The following is a 17,005-nucleotide window of genomic DNA, read 5'->3' on the forward strand; positions in this document are numbered from 1 at the left end:
CATGCTCGTGGATCGGTAGACTCAATATCATCAAAATGTCTATACTACCCAAACTGATCTACAGATTCAATGCAATACCTATTAAAATCCCATCAGCATTCTTCACAGATATAGAAAAAATACTTTTACGCTTCGTATGGAACCAAAGAAGACCCCGAATATCAACAGCAATTCTGGGCAACAAAAACAAAATGGGAAGCATTAATATGCCAGATATCAAACTATACTACAAAGCTGTAGTAATTAAAACAATATGGTATTGGCACAAAAATAGGAATATTGACCAGTGGAACAGATGTGAGAATCCTGATATAAAACCATCCTCATTTAGCCATCTAATCTTTGACAAACCAGACAAAAACATACGCTGGGGAAAAGAATCCCTCTTCAATAAATGGTGTTGGGAAAACTGGATAGCCACCTGTAGAAGGCTAAAACAGGACCCACACCTTTCACCTCTCACAAAAACCAACTCACGCTGGATAACAGACTTAAACCTAAGGTATGAAACTATTAGAACTCTAGAGGAAAAAGTTGGAAACACTCTCCTAGACATTGGCCTGGGCAAAGAGTTTATGAAGAAGTCCCCAAAGGCAATCACAGCAGCAACAAAAATAAATAAATGGGACATGATCAAACTAAAAAGCTTCTGCACAGCCAAAGAAACAGTCATGAAAGTAAACAGACAACCTACAGAATGGGAGAAAATTTTTGCATCCTATGCATCCGATAAGGGACTGATAACTAGAATATACTTAGAACTCACGAAAATTAGGAAGAAAAAATCAAATAACCCCCTTAAAAAGTGGGCAAAGGACTTGAACAGAAATTTTTCTAAAGAAGACAGAAGAATGGCCAACAAATATATGAAGAAATGCTCAACATCTTTAATCATCAGGGAAATGCAAATCAAAACCACATTGAGATATCACTTAACCCCAGTGAGAATGGCCTTTATCAAAAAATCTCCAAACAATAAATGCTGGCGTGGTTGCGGAGAGAGAGGGACACTCCTACACTGCTGGTGGGACTGCAAACTAGTTCAACCTCTGTGGAAAGCAATATGGAGATACCTTAAAGCGATACAAGTGAATCTACCATTTGATCCAGCAATCCCATTGCTGGGCATCTACCCAAATGATCCAATGACACTCTACAAAAAAGACACCTGCACTCGAATGTTTATAGCAGCACAATTCATAATTGCAAGGCTGTGGAAACAGCCCAAGTGCCCATCAATCCAAGAATGGATTAATAAAATGTGGTATATGTATACCATGGAGTACTATTCAGCTCTAAGAAACAATGGTGATATAGCACATCTTATATTTTCCTGGTTAGAGCTGGAACCCATACTACTAAGTGAAGTATCCCAAGAATGGAAAAACAAGCACCAGATATATTCTCCAGCAAACTGGTATTAACTGAGTAGCACCTAAGTGGACACATAGGTACTACAGTAATAGGGTATTGGGCAGGTGGGAGGGGGGAGGGGGGCGGGTATATACATACATAATGAGTGAGATGTGCACCATCTGGGGGATGGTCATGATGGAGACTCAGACTTTTGGGGGGAGGGGGGGAAATGGGCATTTATTGAAACCTTAAAATCTGTACCCCCATAATATGCCGAAATTAAAAAAAAAAGGAAAAAAAAATAAATTATGCTACATATATGATGGCATGTTATACAGATATTAAAGTGAATGAGGTGAATCTATATATGCCAGTATTAAAAAAAATAAAGACAGATTAAATGAATAAAGCAAGAGCAGAATGGTGTTTTTCTATTATACCTTTTGAAAAATTATATCACAAAATCATGTCATAGTCACAAATACTTGCAAGAAACTGACGACTGGTTCTGTTTAGCAAGCGATAGGGCTGCCCAGGGAGCAGGGGAGATTTCACCCTTCATGTTGTCCTTTTCTGAAATGTTTGATTTGTTAAATAGGTACCATGTCCATTTTCTCTTCTATGAAATTCCTGAAGCCAGATATATTTTGGGATTCTAAATTTTTCTGATTTTAAAAGATCATATACTCTATATACCATGTATTACACAAAATCCTCAGCACAGTCTAAGGCAACGTACCATAGTCAAACATGGTAATATTTCTGCAGTGAGAGTTTTATTTAAGAGACTATGGATCTCACCTCCTCAGATGAGACTGGGTCAAGTTTCTCCACCAAATAGGTTTTCCGAGTTTGGGGAATTCACAATTGTAGGTGAAGGATTGTGGATTTATATTGGCATGATTCAATTTTTTGTATAATAACCCAGTATGTGTAAGCAATGAGATTATCACAAATGAGATTTTGTTTTTGATACTTTGCTGTATTTTATTCTATAATTTTCTGCAAGCTTTTTACCCACCATGAGCAATGGAGAACACTATGCTCAGAGGAACGAGGAGAAAGAATTCACTAGGACAGAGTGTCAATCCCCACATGACAACGAAGGACAAAGTGAGTCTGTAATCCAACAAAGTCTACTGGTTGTTAACAATTCGAGTCAAGTTGTTATTGCTTTGCAGAGTGGAGAAGCAGAGTGAGGGTCTGTCCCTATTGCATTCAACCTTGCACCAGGACAGATCTGAAAGGAGGACAGTGCCCGGCAGGCTCCGTGTGACTAGAGGATGCTGTTGGAAATGGTGGGAGGCCCCTGCCACAGTGGTGACTAAATTCTAGCAATAGGATACACATTTAGGCTTTTCTTGACCTTGTGGTTTTCATGGAATGGCACCTTTGCTTCTCACAGCTGGCACGCACCTTTGGATGAAAGCACCGGTCCGGTGCCAGTGAAACTGTGGCTTTATCTCAGTGGCTTTTGATATTTCATTTGTGACTGCCTCACTGAAAAGGTGCATATTACAGATGACAGAAGAACAGATTTACAATTGTGTTTGCAGGCTGCTGCTCTTCTGGTTCATATCCATGGAGATGGGTCTGTATTAATTGCTCGTGGCAGAGTTGAATTGGGACAAGGTTTTTACACCAAAATGATACAAGTTAGAGAGATTTCAATTTTGCCACTGGCCAAAATTAGACTTTATAAAATATTCCCAGGCTCAGTACTATATCACCCTTGGGCTTTGCGATGCTGTGACCAGAATTGCCCGCAGTGTCCCCAGGAGCCCATTCTGGATTACCCAGAAATGAGCCGATTGGGACTTGGGAAAAGAGCTTCACCTCCCTTCCTTGGAGGGAGGGGCTTCACCAAAAGTCAGCTTCCCAGGGGACTAGTGGCTGCCGCCCTTAACTGGAGCGGCTATAACTTCTCACAGACTCCAAAGCATAGGTGCTAGGCAGCCAGCATTCCCAGACGACTCCTGTACAGAATCAGCACCCCAAACTCAGACTTCCTGTGCCAGGCAACCTGTTCATGCCCCCACACACGCCAAGTCCACTGTTTAATGCTCACTCTATAAAAGGGGGATGGCCCTCTCTAGAATGTGGCCCCCATGTCCAGCAGGCCTCTCTGTGGGTGATGAAAGGACGGGAAATCTACGCTTTCTCTTTGCAATGTTCCCCTTCCCCAGTAAAGCCTACTTTAAACCCCTGCCATGTGGCATTGTGGGATCTTTCCTGACCCCTGGCAGGTTTGGGGTAGAGAGAAACACTTCCCATTTTAAAGAGTTTTAAAACTCTTTGCAAGTTTTGGTTTGGCTATTTCTACCCAAACCATTATGAAATCTCCCAATCATTTTTTGAAAGAGAAAAGAAAAGACTCTCTAATAGGTTTAAATAGTTGTTCCCAGTTTCACATTCTGTCTGCTGATTTTTCTGTGCAGGTGGCCAGCCATGAATTAAAGATACCTCATATACATAATAGGAAAAATTGGGGGGATGTACTACTACAAATGTGTAGTCCCGTACCTATGATCATGCCAGCCTGGGCGACAGGGTGAGGCTCTGTCTAACAACAAAAAAGAACATCATTAATATCATTAATCAAAGTTCTTTAAAGAAGGCTTTGTCCCCTAAACTGAAAGACGTGTTATTGAAATATCCACCCAAATCTTCCTAGATATACTGAAATATTACTCTTCCTTGGCAGGATTCTGCACCTTTCGACTCCATGGCTACACAACATAGCTTTCAAACCAACGTGCTGCTGCATCACAAGTGTTTGTGAGTCTGAGCTCGTGAAACGTCATAGCAATAAGTCAAAGAGGAGGAATGGCCATCATCTGTGAGCTAGACCCCATAAACTGTGTTGTTTGAATTCAATTTAGCCTCACTTCCTGGAAAAAAGCATACTCAGAGCCACGGCGACTTACCCACCAACCAACAAGATAGTTTAAAAAAGAAAAGTATTTTGGATTTTCATTATTTTCCAAATTGTTTGGCATTTAAAAAAAATACAGATATATCGTAGATTAGACTTTTTAAATGTTTGGACTTTTTAAAAGTTAAAAGTAGAGGCTCCTTTGTTGAAGTGGATCATTCTCCTCATGGTGGATTCTTGTCCCTTCTCCTCTGCTCTAAGTACTTGGTAAAACTCTGAGAACCATAGCATTCTGTGTTTGTGGCGTAGTTTAGCAATTTGACGCCGATCGGATTTCTCTGATTTCTGTATTCTTAGAGAAATCCTGAGTGCCAGTCCCACAACTCGAACACAGACCACATTTTGTCTTATTGGGGCCCTCGAAGTTCACATGGGCTGGGAGGAGGGAGAAGGCGACATAGACCCTTATTTTGTTTTAGGAGCCGCGTGTTCCGAGCTGGAAATTGACTGTCCGACAAGCACTCACAAGGTAATACCATATCCCTGGTGTGGCAAATTTTTAATAAAAATGTTGAGACATCTTTTTTTCCTATCACACAGGCAAACAATCAATAATCATTTCAGTGTCAGCAAGCACGTGGGAAAATGAGTGATCTGGTCCAGTGTTAGCCATCATTTATTCAAGTGGTTTAGCCTTTCTTAAAGGATGTATTAAACTTCTTCACATTGTGCATATGCTTTGAGTCAATGATACTATTATTAGGCATTTTTCCTAACTCAACCTGAGATGGGGAAGAGGTAGAAAGGTGGGCAGAGAGAGCTTCTGGAGATGGTAACCTAGAAGATGAGTCTTACTAGCAGAAAAAGGCAAGGAGAGGTGACAGATTATACTGAGAAAACAGCAACCCCTGCATGCTGTGTCTGGGGAACGCAGTAGCACCACTGGACAAAAGCATTACCAGCTTTTTTGCAGTCTCCATACTCAAGAACAAGGTTCTTCTCTAGGAGTTTTAACTGACATGCACAGATGCAGGCGCACACACGCAAAGAACTTTTCTGTTGTCAATTCTCAAAGAGCCCTTTAATTGTCTCACAATTAAAAAGTGGACAAATAATATAGGTAGCCATGACCTGGGATCCTAAACTGCCCTAACCTCCCCAACTTCCTGCCCTGAAAGTCCCAGACATTGATCCACAGTCAGCCCGTTTTTCCTTGAGAGCTTCGGCGCCAAGCCCTGAGGTAGACGCGGCAGCTACGCTGGCATCCTCCTGCAAAGCCCTTTGCTTACGCGGGGGGCAAGGCGGGAAGTTTCCCCACAAAAGCCCGAGCTTAATCTCCACCCCAGAGCAGGACAGTGGGCAATGCCCCAAGCCCTCTTTCCTTAACTCGGGGAGAAAAGCTAGAGGAGGGCCCAGGGGAGCCAAAGAGAGCGTGCCAGCCTCTTCCGATGACAAAACACCTGGCCCTGCCTCTCTGTCCCCTGTTCAGAGCAGTCCCCGCCTTCTCACTCCTCCACCCTGTGGACAGAGAAACACCCAAGACAAAGGCAAGAGAGCATCTCGATTTGAGCTTCATCTTGGGTCCCCTTGCTTGTCATTATGCAAGCCCTTCTCATTGAACTGTCCTCACAGTGCAGTAACAATGTTACTGCATAATAAAATGTCCCTTACATTTTACATAATAAAATGTCCCTTAGCCCTTGTTTTACTTTGGTGACAACACTCCCTCCTTTTGAAGGGGGGTGGGGACAAGGGGGAACAATGAAATTCCCTTAGCCTGTAAAACACATCTTCTCTTTTGGAACCCTTAGCCACGTTCACCACAGCTTTCTGGGGCGCTGGCTTAGCTCTGCCACAGTTACATTATGTCTCCAGGAGAACCTCCAAGCCCAAAAGATCTCACCCTCCTCTTGGACCACGTGAAACAGTAGCTCACCTAAACTGGCAAAAATCTCAAAACAATACTCCAAGAACTTGTCTCACAGTCAGCCTGTCTGGATTAAATCCTGGTCCATTCTGGAAGTTTCGGAATGTACACACAGCAAGCCAGCCGTGGAGCCGCTCGTCTTCTCTGGGAGGACAGGTGAACCGGCAGGTGATGTTCTATGAGTTCCCTTCACCTTATTCAGCCTCTGGGCCAGCAGCAAGGAGAAGGCCTCGAGGCAGGAACATCTTCTACCCCTCACACAAGAGAGAGGCTGCATCCCACAAACCTCGCTCACACTGTCAACAGGGAGGAACTTTCTTCCCCACCGTCACTACACACTACCCCTCGACCATGGAGCAGGCCAAGTTCTGCTCACAACACCGCCACTGTTGCCAAGGACCACCTTCCCTCCTGAGGCCACTCTCGTCAGCGAGAGGCTACCCCAACACCCAAAAAGTGAGACCTACACCCGGAGGAAGCAAAGCTAGCCAAGCTCAGATGCGGAAGCACCTGGCTGGTCCTATATCTTTGTCACTCCTCCCTCCAATCCCCCAACCCCCACAGGATGCACCAGGAGATCCTGCCCTGCCTCGGCCCCTGCAAAGTGCAGCCACAGATCCCCTGTCTCCAGCCAAGCTCCGTCACTGCTCAGGCATCTTTACCTGTCCTATGATGTGATCGACCCTTTCCAAGAGTGGATGATTTGATTTGTCACTTTGTCTGACTTTCCAGAACCCCTGCTCCACTCCCTCCTATCAAAAGCCAACTCTACTCCCATTTTCCAGGAACTTTTGTAGCGTTCACCTTCCCTATTAAAAGCAGCTGAGAGTTTTATGCAGTTACCTAAATGTTACGTGAGGGCATCGAGACTTGGCGTCCCATTTTAATATGAATTTATGGGCTTACAGTCCATGGAGAACCTAGTCTTCTGTTTGATTGTTTATCTTTTTTTTTTTTTTTTTTTAGTTTTAATCATTGATGTGGCCAGATGGGCATCCTTATCTCAGTCTCGATTATGGTTCTGAATATGTTAGCAAAAAGAAGTTAACAACAACCTTTCAACAATAGCACCATTCAATAACCACACCCTTTTGGTCCACAGAACTGGTCATGGTTCGTGATGTCACGACACAGTGACCAACATATGGAGATGAGCTGTCAAAATGGGAAATGCTAATAAGGCCGAGGCTGAGGTTCTTTGAGCCACAATTCCACACACTATTTAGATAGCATTTCACCTAAACTGGTTTATATAGCTTATAGCCTGCTAGCTTCTCAACTCTGTTATCTGCTGTCCTCTCAACATTAAAATAGCTGTCCCCAAAGTCCCCAGTGTGCTACCTCATACATTAGACCTTCTTTAGTCCTTAACTTTTTTGACATCTCAGTAGATTCATCATGGTTGACCACTCCCTCCTCCTTAAAATATGCCCTTTTCTTGTTCCTGGGATACTTCCTCCTGCTGTTCCTCCTGTTCTACTTGCTTGTTTGTGAGGTTTTTTTGAGGGTTTGTTTGTTTGTTACTGCAGATTGCCATTTCTCTGCCCATCCCTTAAAATTTGATGTTCTCAGGACTCTTCCCTGGACCTCTTAGGGTTTCATTCCAAAGGCATTCCCTAGGCAATCTTACCCACCCGTAAATAGCTATAAGCAATTTGAGGACAAAGCCTATGCCACCCACCCTTTATCCTCAGCACTAATGCAGTGGCTAAACACAGGCTACACCCAGCAAACATTTGATAGGGTCAAGTGATTTTTTTCTGTCTCTAACCATCCAATCCATAGCTGGCCCCGGAACCACTCCACCAGCCTCTGCAACACAAAAGTGTTAATGTTCACTGTACTGTACATCCTAAAGAAAGACAGGGATCATTCTTTCCTTTGCCTTTTTCCTGTCCCTTGGGTAAAATTTCTCAAATAAACTCCTGAGTAGAGTTTTTCAACCTGTGATTCACTGCCTATTAGAGGAACATAAAGTCCATTTACTGGGTTACAAATACCATTTTCAGTTAAGTCAAATAGAATACAGTAACATGGAAAATATCAAAATGCTTTATACATAGTAAGGGAAGGGATTTATTTCTTAAGTGTGTGTGTGATACACACACAAGTGTACCGGTGAAATGCAACATGCACATCTTACAGTGGAATATGGTTGGAGCAATACTGCTCTGAAGGGTCCATTACCTATATCCAGGTCAACTGTAATCCCAGCACAGTTCATCTCATAAACAGGGCGTGCTACATATCCTCCTTCTTCATCCCTGACAAGTATCATAACTTAAATTCACTCCAGAGCAAGTTTCAGAATGAATAATCTTTTCACTTTAATAGTTTCATAAAAGGATGAGCTACTCAAAAATTGGGGGCTTGTGTTGTCACTTAAGTTTTTTCTTCCTTCAAACAGGCTTCATTAAAATAAGAATTAAATAGGTCATGATATTTTTTCAGAATATATTTTTATAGCCTCAATAACACATTTCAGGAAATGCATAGTTGTATGTGAAATGGATTACAGGAGTTCTAGACTAGATAGCATCCTACAGAATTGTACAGCAGGTGACAAAGTTGGACTACCGCAGATACTACCCAGGCTTGTGATGGTGACCCATGACCCTTGCCCTCTGACCTTCTCCAGAGGGTCTCCAAGAGGCATTGCTAGGCATGTCCTAGAAAAAAAGGGTATTTGTGACAGAACAATCTCCTTTCCAATAGCTGAGGTCTTTTGAAACCCTGGGATAATCTACCTGGCTGACAGTAACTTGAGAGAGCGTCACCTTGTACAGTTTCAGAACCACAGAGGGAAAAGGCCACAGTGTTGCTTAACAGTCCTCTCTCAATGGTTTGCTTCTTTCTAAGGTGTTCATTTTTCAACCAAGAAACAGATAGTTTACAAGAAACCTCTTGACCCAGCACAACATGCACCATTGTCTTCCAGTCTTCTCCTCCGCCCCCAACACTACACCCATCTGGGCCAAATGACCAGGGGAGTCAGGGCACTTCATTGGAGAGCTGGAATTGTCGGCTTGTCACATAGCCATTTCCCTGTGCTCCGGGAGGCGTTTGTTCTCTCTGAGAGTTCTGGGCACCTTGGGACTCCTTGTTCATACATGCGGAGAGACTGGGTTTCACTATCCGCCTTGGGTGCTTTTCCCTAAGCTCAGCACGCAAAGGTATACATACATAAATTGTATAGTTGGGGCATGCCAACCGGTGGGGAGGGGAAATCTCTCTAAGGCAATAAGGAGCTCTATGTAGTGAGGACAGGTAGACACCTGTAATGTTGCTCAATGCAAAGTAGCAGGAAATGAGACTGGAGAAATCACCCTGTAACCTGGATACAGGTAAAGTCAGATGTATCAGCAAACACAACCACCCTGCACGGGAAAGCACATGGCTTAAGGCTCAGGAGTGGAACTGGACTAGGTCCAATCCCAGCTCATTACTTACTAGTTGTGGGGCCTTGCGTAGTCACCTAACTGCTCTGAGCCCCAGTTTCCTCATATGAAGTGGGGACAATAGCAGTGCCTGCCTCATAGAATTGCTAGGAGGATTGAAGAATATCACCCAGGCAAAGTGCTTGGCAGGTGCCTGCACATGGGCAGTGACAATAAGTGGTACCTGCCAGTGTTACCCATGTTACTAGCAAACTCATCCTGGACAGGTGTTTGCTCATTCACTTATCTATTCAATAAATATTTACATCAAGCACCTGCTATGGGAGAGTTCAGCCGCAAACACAACACAGCCCCGGTTTTTGGCCAAGGTATTGGCAAGCTTATTCCTCAAGCTTCTCTCTGACTAGAGTAAACTATCGCTCATATATTCCTGCCTAACTCCAAGCCCACCAAGGGGTCTTTTGGTTGCAGTGTGACTTCCATGCAGTTCTGCGGGCAGGAAGAGAGCACAAGCCCAGCGCTGTCTGCGTGGTGTTTCTCCTTGCAAACTAATGCGTGCGGTGGATCTTGTTCACACATCAGTGTCTCGGAAGTCTGAGTAGACCGGCAGCCAACCCTAGAGCCTGACACAGTTAGCTGTCTAGTGGGTTAAAGGACGGACCTCAGACTACAATGAATGCCACCTTGCAGGGTCTGTTTGACCACGAATCTCCTCACCTCATGAAGCCTCCCTGGCCTAGAACCCCTAGCCAGTGGGGCGGCACCTCCCACTCTCAAATGCAGGCAGCTCTGGGCCTGGACCTTGAAGACCTCCCCCGAGCCCACCTCTACCATACATAGCCACCCGACCCTGGGCAGGACACTCAGAGCGCAAGGACCTCATTCCCCGGGGTCGCTGACAGGCTTCAGTAGGATAATATTAAACATTATTAAAGACACGTGGAAAGCCACTGGCAGCACAAGCAGAAGACAGGAGAAAAAGTCACAGCCACGGGATCCATCTCTCCTGCCTCCAGCTGGTTTGCCTAGGGGTGGCGTGTCACCCTGTGTCCCTTCAGCTGTGGGGAAGACCTGGCTGCCTATGGGGAGGACAAGGCTGCCTCTTGGTCATTGCCATAGCAGCCGACTGCACCCGTCTAGGTGGAATAGTGAGCCACCTGTTGATGATACTTCAAGGCTCTTGAAGTCTCCCTGGGCTAAATGACCCCCACCCCCAACTGCCTGCTGATTCCCAGCGTCAGTCACTGCTTACAGACGTCCGAGGTGTACCGCGCGAGCTAAGGCATGACTGATCTGGGAAGGCAACAGCTCAGCTACAGAGCGCATGGGCAGGGAGAAACTTGCGTAAATCACAGTAAAAACCCTTTGCCGGCTTCCCTTGAACTGATGATAAAACACACAGTTCTCAATGTGCTTCCAAATCCTTGCATATTCCGTGCTGACAACCTTTCCCAAGGCTCCTGGGCCACGATTACTGCTTTCGGGCCACACAGCTTCCTTCAGCACCTTGAATGGGCCCAGTTTGTCCCTTGTTCGAGGGCTTTGCCTGTGTCAGGGTCCCCCGGAGAAACAGAACCAGATGGATACATGTGTGTCTGTATACATTATGTATATATAATACACATATACATCTATTATCCACATGCATATGTTACACATACATATGTATACACATATGTACGCACATATGCCTATAAAGAGATTTATTTTAAGGAATTAGTTCGTGTAATCGTGGAGGCTTGACGATTCCAAAATCTGTAAGGCAGGCCAGTGGGCGGAAACTCGGGCAGGATGTCTTTGTTGCAGTCTTGAGGCAGAATAATTCCTTCTTCTTTGGGAAGCCTCAGTTTTTGTTTTGAGGGCCTTCAATGGATTAGATGAGTCTCACCCACATTGTCAGGAGTAATCTCCTTTTCTTAAAGTTGGATCGTTGATGTTAATCACGTCTACAAAATACTTTCCCAGTGACATCTAGACTAGTGTTTGACCAAACACCTGGGTACCATAGCCTAGGCAGGTGGACACCCAAATCTAACCATCTCACTGCCCCCTGCCTGGGACTTCCACTTCCCTCCCGCCCTCCCCTGACGGGCACCTTCTCACCTCTTAGACATCAGCGCAAACTTCACTTCTTCATGAAGCCAGCTCCACCCGCCCAGCGTGTGCGGGTGCCCACGGTTGTTCTGCTTCTGAGCACCCTTTATTCCTTCTCTATTGCCCTCCCCACGTGTCAGCACACCTCTGCGTGTCTGCGTGTTTCCTGCGTGTCTCTCCCCCAGCGAGCCTAAACTCCATCGGGGCAGGGAGATGCAGGCTCTGGTCACCACGCCAGCCCTGCTCTAGGCACAGATGCTCTCTGGGCACACTGGAGAAAGAGTCCCTTCCTCCAGAAGGATGTGCCCCTCACAGGCCAGGGCCTGGTGAGAGGGACGCAGGCTGGATGTCGCCCGTTGCCTGGCAGCCCCCGTGTGGCCCTCGTGTAGAAGCAGGGCGAACAGTGCCAGTCAGCACTCGAGACGGTGTCTTCCGTGCTGGACAGGATGAATGAGTGTCCCCCCGACACAGCCGTGCCGTCCTGCAGGGCCCAGGCTCCGGGGTGCTTGGATTTTGCCCCAGGGGACATCTAACCCAGAGACCCTTCGTGGTAAGCACAAAAGTGCCACCCACCAAGAGGACACATCAGAATCTCCTGGAAGGGGCACGCGTACCTTGAAAAACCTTTGATTCATCGTAAGTCTATAATTTGGAAAAAGCTTTTCTAAGCTGGTTATTTTTTTAATTTTAAGTACAGAGGATAAACCCTTGGCATGGCTCTGACTAGGTGTGTCAGCCATAAAAGCAAGACGTTTCTAAGTTCTCCTTATCCTCTAATAGCCCGATTCTTGCTGTGGGCAATAGCCGGAACCTTGGCTGGCTTTGCCAGCCACACCCATTGAGTCCCCTCTGCTGCTGGTACGCGCCAGGCCTCGGCCAGTCTCTGCCTGGCAAGCTTTGCCTGCTTCTGAATGACTGCCTGGGCCCACCCTCCTCCAGGACAGACCTCCTTCTGGGCCAGACAGTTCCCTACACAAGCAGAAACCAAGTTCTGCGGCAGAGCTCAGAGCTGCCCAAGAACTTGTCGTGAAGGACAATTAAGGCCATCATCTTAAAAAGAGAATGAGCCCACACAGGCAACGATTCGGAAGAGGCGAGAGGCTGTCAGCCAGGCCTGACAGCTGTTCCACCCATGGTGGATTTATTCAGCAAACGTCCGCTGAGCCCCAGCATGAGTCAGGCACTGGGCCAGGCCTGACGATACTGCAGTGAATAGGACAGAGGCCCCACTCGGGGCCTCCCCAGCGGCCTACCAGCTGGCTGCCCCAAGGGTGGAAGGTGGGGGGGACCCTTTCAGATGAGTCTCTAAATCAGCTCAGGCAAGTGGTCAGCGTGCCTGCCCCTCCCCCACCCCCATGGTCTGGACGTCCTAAGGTATGTTTATTAAAAATCTTCTATTCATTTTTCCTCCTCCACCCCCAGGCAAGTCAGGGATGTTTCTGGGGTCTTCTGTGTTCTTCGCCGGCACTGATGCTATGGCTGCAGCTCCAAGGGGAAGGGACCTGGCCCCAACTTTGACCACGAACAGCCCAGCCATGCGGAGCAGATTCAAATGGCCTGTGTGGATTGGTTTATGGACCTGCTATGCGGCCCCTTCATCTTGTCTGTGCATTCTCTGCAACCTCAGTGATTCTCAGTGCATGTGGAGGCAGGAAACATATGTTAATTTAAATGTAAATTCGCAGTCCCAACAAGTATAAGGTTTTCATTTGGAAAATAAAAATTACCTATTTTGAATTTTCAAATAGGCAAATACAGGATTTTTATATTTATCAAAAGGGAATATGGATTTTAAAGGGTTAAGAAATGATCTTTCCCATCCTGAAAAGGTGGCAGGTGGACCAACCAATGATCCTCTCAACTGCTCGGCAGCCATCAGCCACAAGCTTCCTTCTCCACCTATCCCGGGTGCGCCGCACACTATTATCACTTCCTAAAAGCAGCATGACCTGGAAGAGGTTGGGAATCCTGGCCTGTGGTTCCAGCCTGTGCCATCCAATGCCACGGCCAGGAGCCACAGGTGGCGGTGGAGCCCTGGCAATGAGCCCAGTCCAAATTGAGATGTGCGGTGAGTGCAAAATGCACACTGCATGACAAAATCGAGTTACCTAAAAAGAATGCAAAATTACTTCGTTAATAATTTTGCTTTGATAAGATGTTGAAATGATAATATTTTAGATGCATTGAATTCATTTCACATTTTACTTTTTTAATGTGGCTACTGGAAAGGTTGGAGTGATGCGGTGGCTTTGAAATGGGACATCTGGGTTCAAGTCCCAGCTCTGTGAGTTATTAGCTGTAAGTGTGACCTTGGGCAAGTTTTGACACGTCTGTACCTCAGCTTCCACATTTGTAAAATAGAGAAAATACCTAGTAGTGTCCTTGTGAATATTAAATGAGCTTAACTTAGCTCTGAGTGTTTAACATGGTGCTGGCACATACTAAAAGCTAAATAAATGTTAGCGGTGATTATTACGACAATTATTATTCCCCAACCAGTCCTTCGTGTTTCTAGCCTTATGTTTTCTGCTTTTCTTAGCTTGCAACACCATCAGGGAGAAGAAGACTTCTGAGTCACAGGGGCAGAAGGAGCTAGGTGTCTGGGGTTTGGCAGGAATGCCGTAAACACTATCCCATTATTCCAACTTGGTGTCAGTGAAAACCTCCATTAGCCACCAGACCTGTACAAACCTCAATTAAATAATAATGCATATTAAAATGCATGGGAAAGACAATACAGTTCTGTACTAAGGGTACATAAGGTATGTGGCAACCAATCAGTAATTGTATCATGGTGGCTTTTTGGGATTTAAACTGTTAGACCCATTCCTCTTCAGGAGCAAGACGAAAGGGGGAGCAGAGAGCAAGCTGAGATGCACAATCGCTCATGTATGTATTCAACAAAGTTTTAGGGAGCTAAAAAGTTGTGGCCAAGCACTTAAGTGATTGCAAAAATAAATCAGACAGGGATCCTACCTCATATCACTTATAACCTAGTTTAATTATATAAAGTCTTATAACGAAATCAAGGCAAGTAGAAAGTGTTGTACCAGACACAGTCCAAATGCAGTCCCTAAGGGAGATGATAAGGAGATGACATCTAGCTAATGAGTGTGATTTAGACAAGTAGACACAAAGGAAAAGGAATTCCAGGTGGAGGAGAGTGCGGAAACAAAGGTGTGGGCATCAGGAACGTAGCAGGTATATCTCAGAACATAGACAACCTGGTTTGGCTGGAGGGTAGACTATGATGGGGAAAATCTGGAGATAAAACTGGAAAACTAGCCTGGACAAGATCACAAATAGCCTTAAATAGAAGCTAAAGCTTTCAGGTTTTATTGTCAGCCACATAAGCCTTTCATAGTAATTTGATCAAATAATTGATATAATCAGGAAGATTAATCTGGCAAGTTGTATAACTTGAATCCGCATGGGAAAGAACAGTTGGGAAGTGACTGCAATAGTCAAGAGGTGACAAAGGCTTGAGTAAGAACATGCCAGAGGTGATGGGGAGGAAAGACAGATTCAGGTGACAGCACCTGCCCCTGATTGCATGGGGTGGGCAGGCAAGGAGCAGAGATAAGTCCAAGGTTGTGCTCAGGCGAGTGGGAAGACAGCAGCGCCCTTACCAGAAACAGGCAACACAGGAGGAGCTGGTTTCAAGGGAAGGTGGCGAATTTGGGTTTAGATGTGTAGCTTGGTAGTCAGCCAAGGGGTTTATCCAGTGCTCAATTCGGGTTGGCAAGAGGTCTGGATACAAGACAGACTTATGAGTCATGAGCGCAAATTAGTAATCAGAACGATAAGACTGGATGTAACTCATGAGAATGTGCAGCTGCAGAGACGGATACAATGGCCCATGTAACAGTCCCCACTTTAGTAAGCATCAGAGGCAGCCCACAGTTAGCAAGTGTCCCCTCTGCTTCTGCGTTGGGACGGACACGTTTAGGAGGAGCTCCGGAGGGACAAAGGTGAGCACATTTACTCAGAATATTTGCACATAGAATACTCCCCCCACCCCAGGCCTAACTGTAACTACATTTAAATAGATAACATGTAAATTTTAGTAAGAAAAATAGTACTTTCTTTGTTCACAGTTAGACATTCTCACTTTATTACGTTAGTAATCAGAACGATAAGACTGGATGAAACTCATGAGTGCAACTGCAAAGAGCAAAGGGAGGAGAAAAAGGGAAAGAGAAAACAAAGGAAGAAAGAGAGGAAGGAGTGAGCCAAGGCCGGCTCCAGGGGAAACACCAACTGGGAAGGCAGATCTGAGAGAGAGGAGTGGGAGGTGAGGGGCCCTGGAAACTGAGGTGGGGTCCTGGGACCTGGTGCATACTCAGAGCAGGAGCCCACCTTCAGCCAGAGCCAGCCTCCTGCCTGGGGAAGGGGGTTGCAAGGTTTTAAACACCCTGAAAATTCCCCCATATATGCCCCACCCCCACCCCATACACACTTAAGAGAGAACACAACTGTCTTGGCTGGAAACCACGCCATCCCTAACTCTGGCATAGACGAAGGCACCCCGAGCCCTCTCTCCCGGCTCCCAGATGTCCTTTGCTCGTCGCCAACGTCCAAGACCGGGACGGGGGTGCACTGCGCCTCCCGTCTGCTGCTGGGCACTGGCGGGGATGACACCGTCCTACACATGCTTGTCATTGTGCAGGGAGGAGGTCACCCAGGCGGGACCTCACTCTGAAGGGGAGCTGGCAGTATGGCCGGGCTAGGAGGGGGAGGCCTTTCTTGAACATAAGGAAGAGAAGGTCAGGAGAAACGGGTGGGTGGGCTGCGGGGACACCTTGCTGACCTTTACCAAAAAATGCGCACACGCTCAAACTGTGCCTGCCTGGGAGGCCACCGCCCCAACCTGGTGAACCGCAACTAACCCAGCACCCCTGCAAAGCACCTGGCCTTTCTGACCCGGGTTTTCCCGGTGCTCAAATTCCCCATCCCGCCGGCAAATCCGAGCCCACAAATCCGAGGCTGCGAAGGCGGTGTGCGGGCCGCTCGAGACCCCGGCCGAGTTACGGTTTGCCCCGCGGCAACCGCTCGGCTCAACCGCCACTCTCCCCTTCCACGCGGAGACGCGAATGCTTTGCTTTCTCAGATAAAGTCCGAGAGTGCAGGGTGCCCTGCGGCCACCGCCCGCCGCAGACCGAGCTGGGGAGACCCGGGCTAGGGAAGAGCCGCGACACGCGCCCGAGGCCCCGCGCCCCAAAAGGACGCGCAGGAAGGCGGTTGGACTGCCGGCAGCGTTGACCTCCCTCACCCGGCGACACCACCTCTCAGTCCCCGGGGACGCAGGGGACTAAGGCGACAATGACAAGACGGAGCAGCAGCTGCGACTCAGTT

General features: G+C 46.6%; 1 long non-coding RNA gene across 1 annotated transcript; it reads right to left on the bottom strand.

Moving 5' to 3' along the window:
• Positions 1–13,341: 13,341 nt before the first annotated feature.
• Positions 13,342–16,856, bottom strand: LOC105856897 (uncharacterized). Its single transcript, XR_012920508.1, has 2 exons — positions 16,560–16,856; positions 13,342–13,758 (listed from the first exon to the last, which is right to left on the bottom strand). It is a non-coding gene; the product is annotated as an uncharacterized LOC105856897 (long non-coding RNA).
• Between the last annotated feature and the right edge of the window lie 149 nt (positions 16,857–17,005).

The sequence above is a fragment of the Microcebus murinus genome, chromosome 8 (assembly GCF_040939455.1).
Source record: "Microcebus murinus isolate Inina chromosome 8, M.murinus_Inina_mat1.0, whole genome shotgun sequence".
Taxonomy (NCBI): Eukaryota; Metazoa; Chordata; class Mammalia; order Primates; family Cheirogaleidae; genus Microcebus; species Microcebus murinus.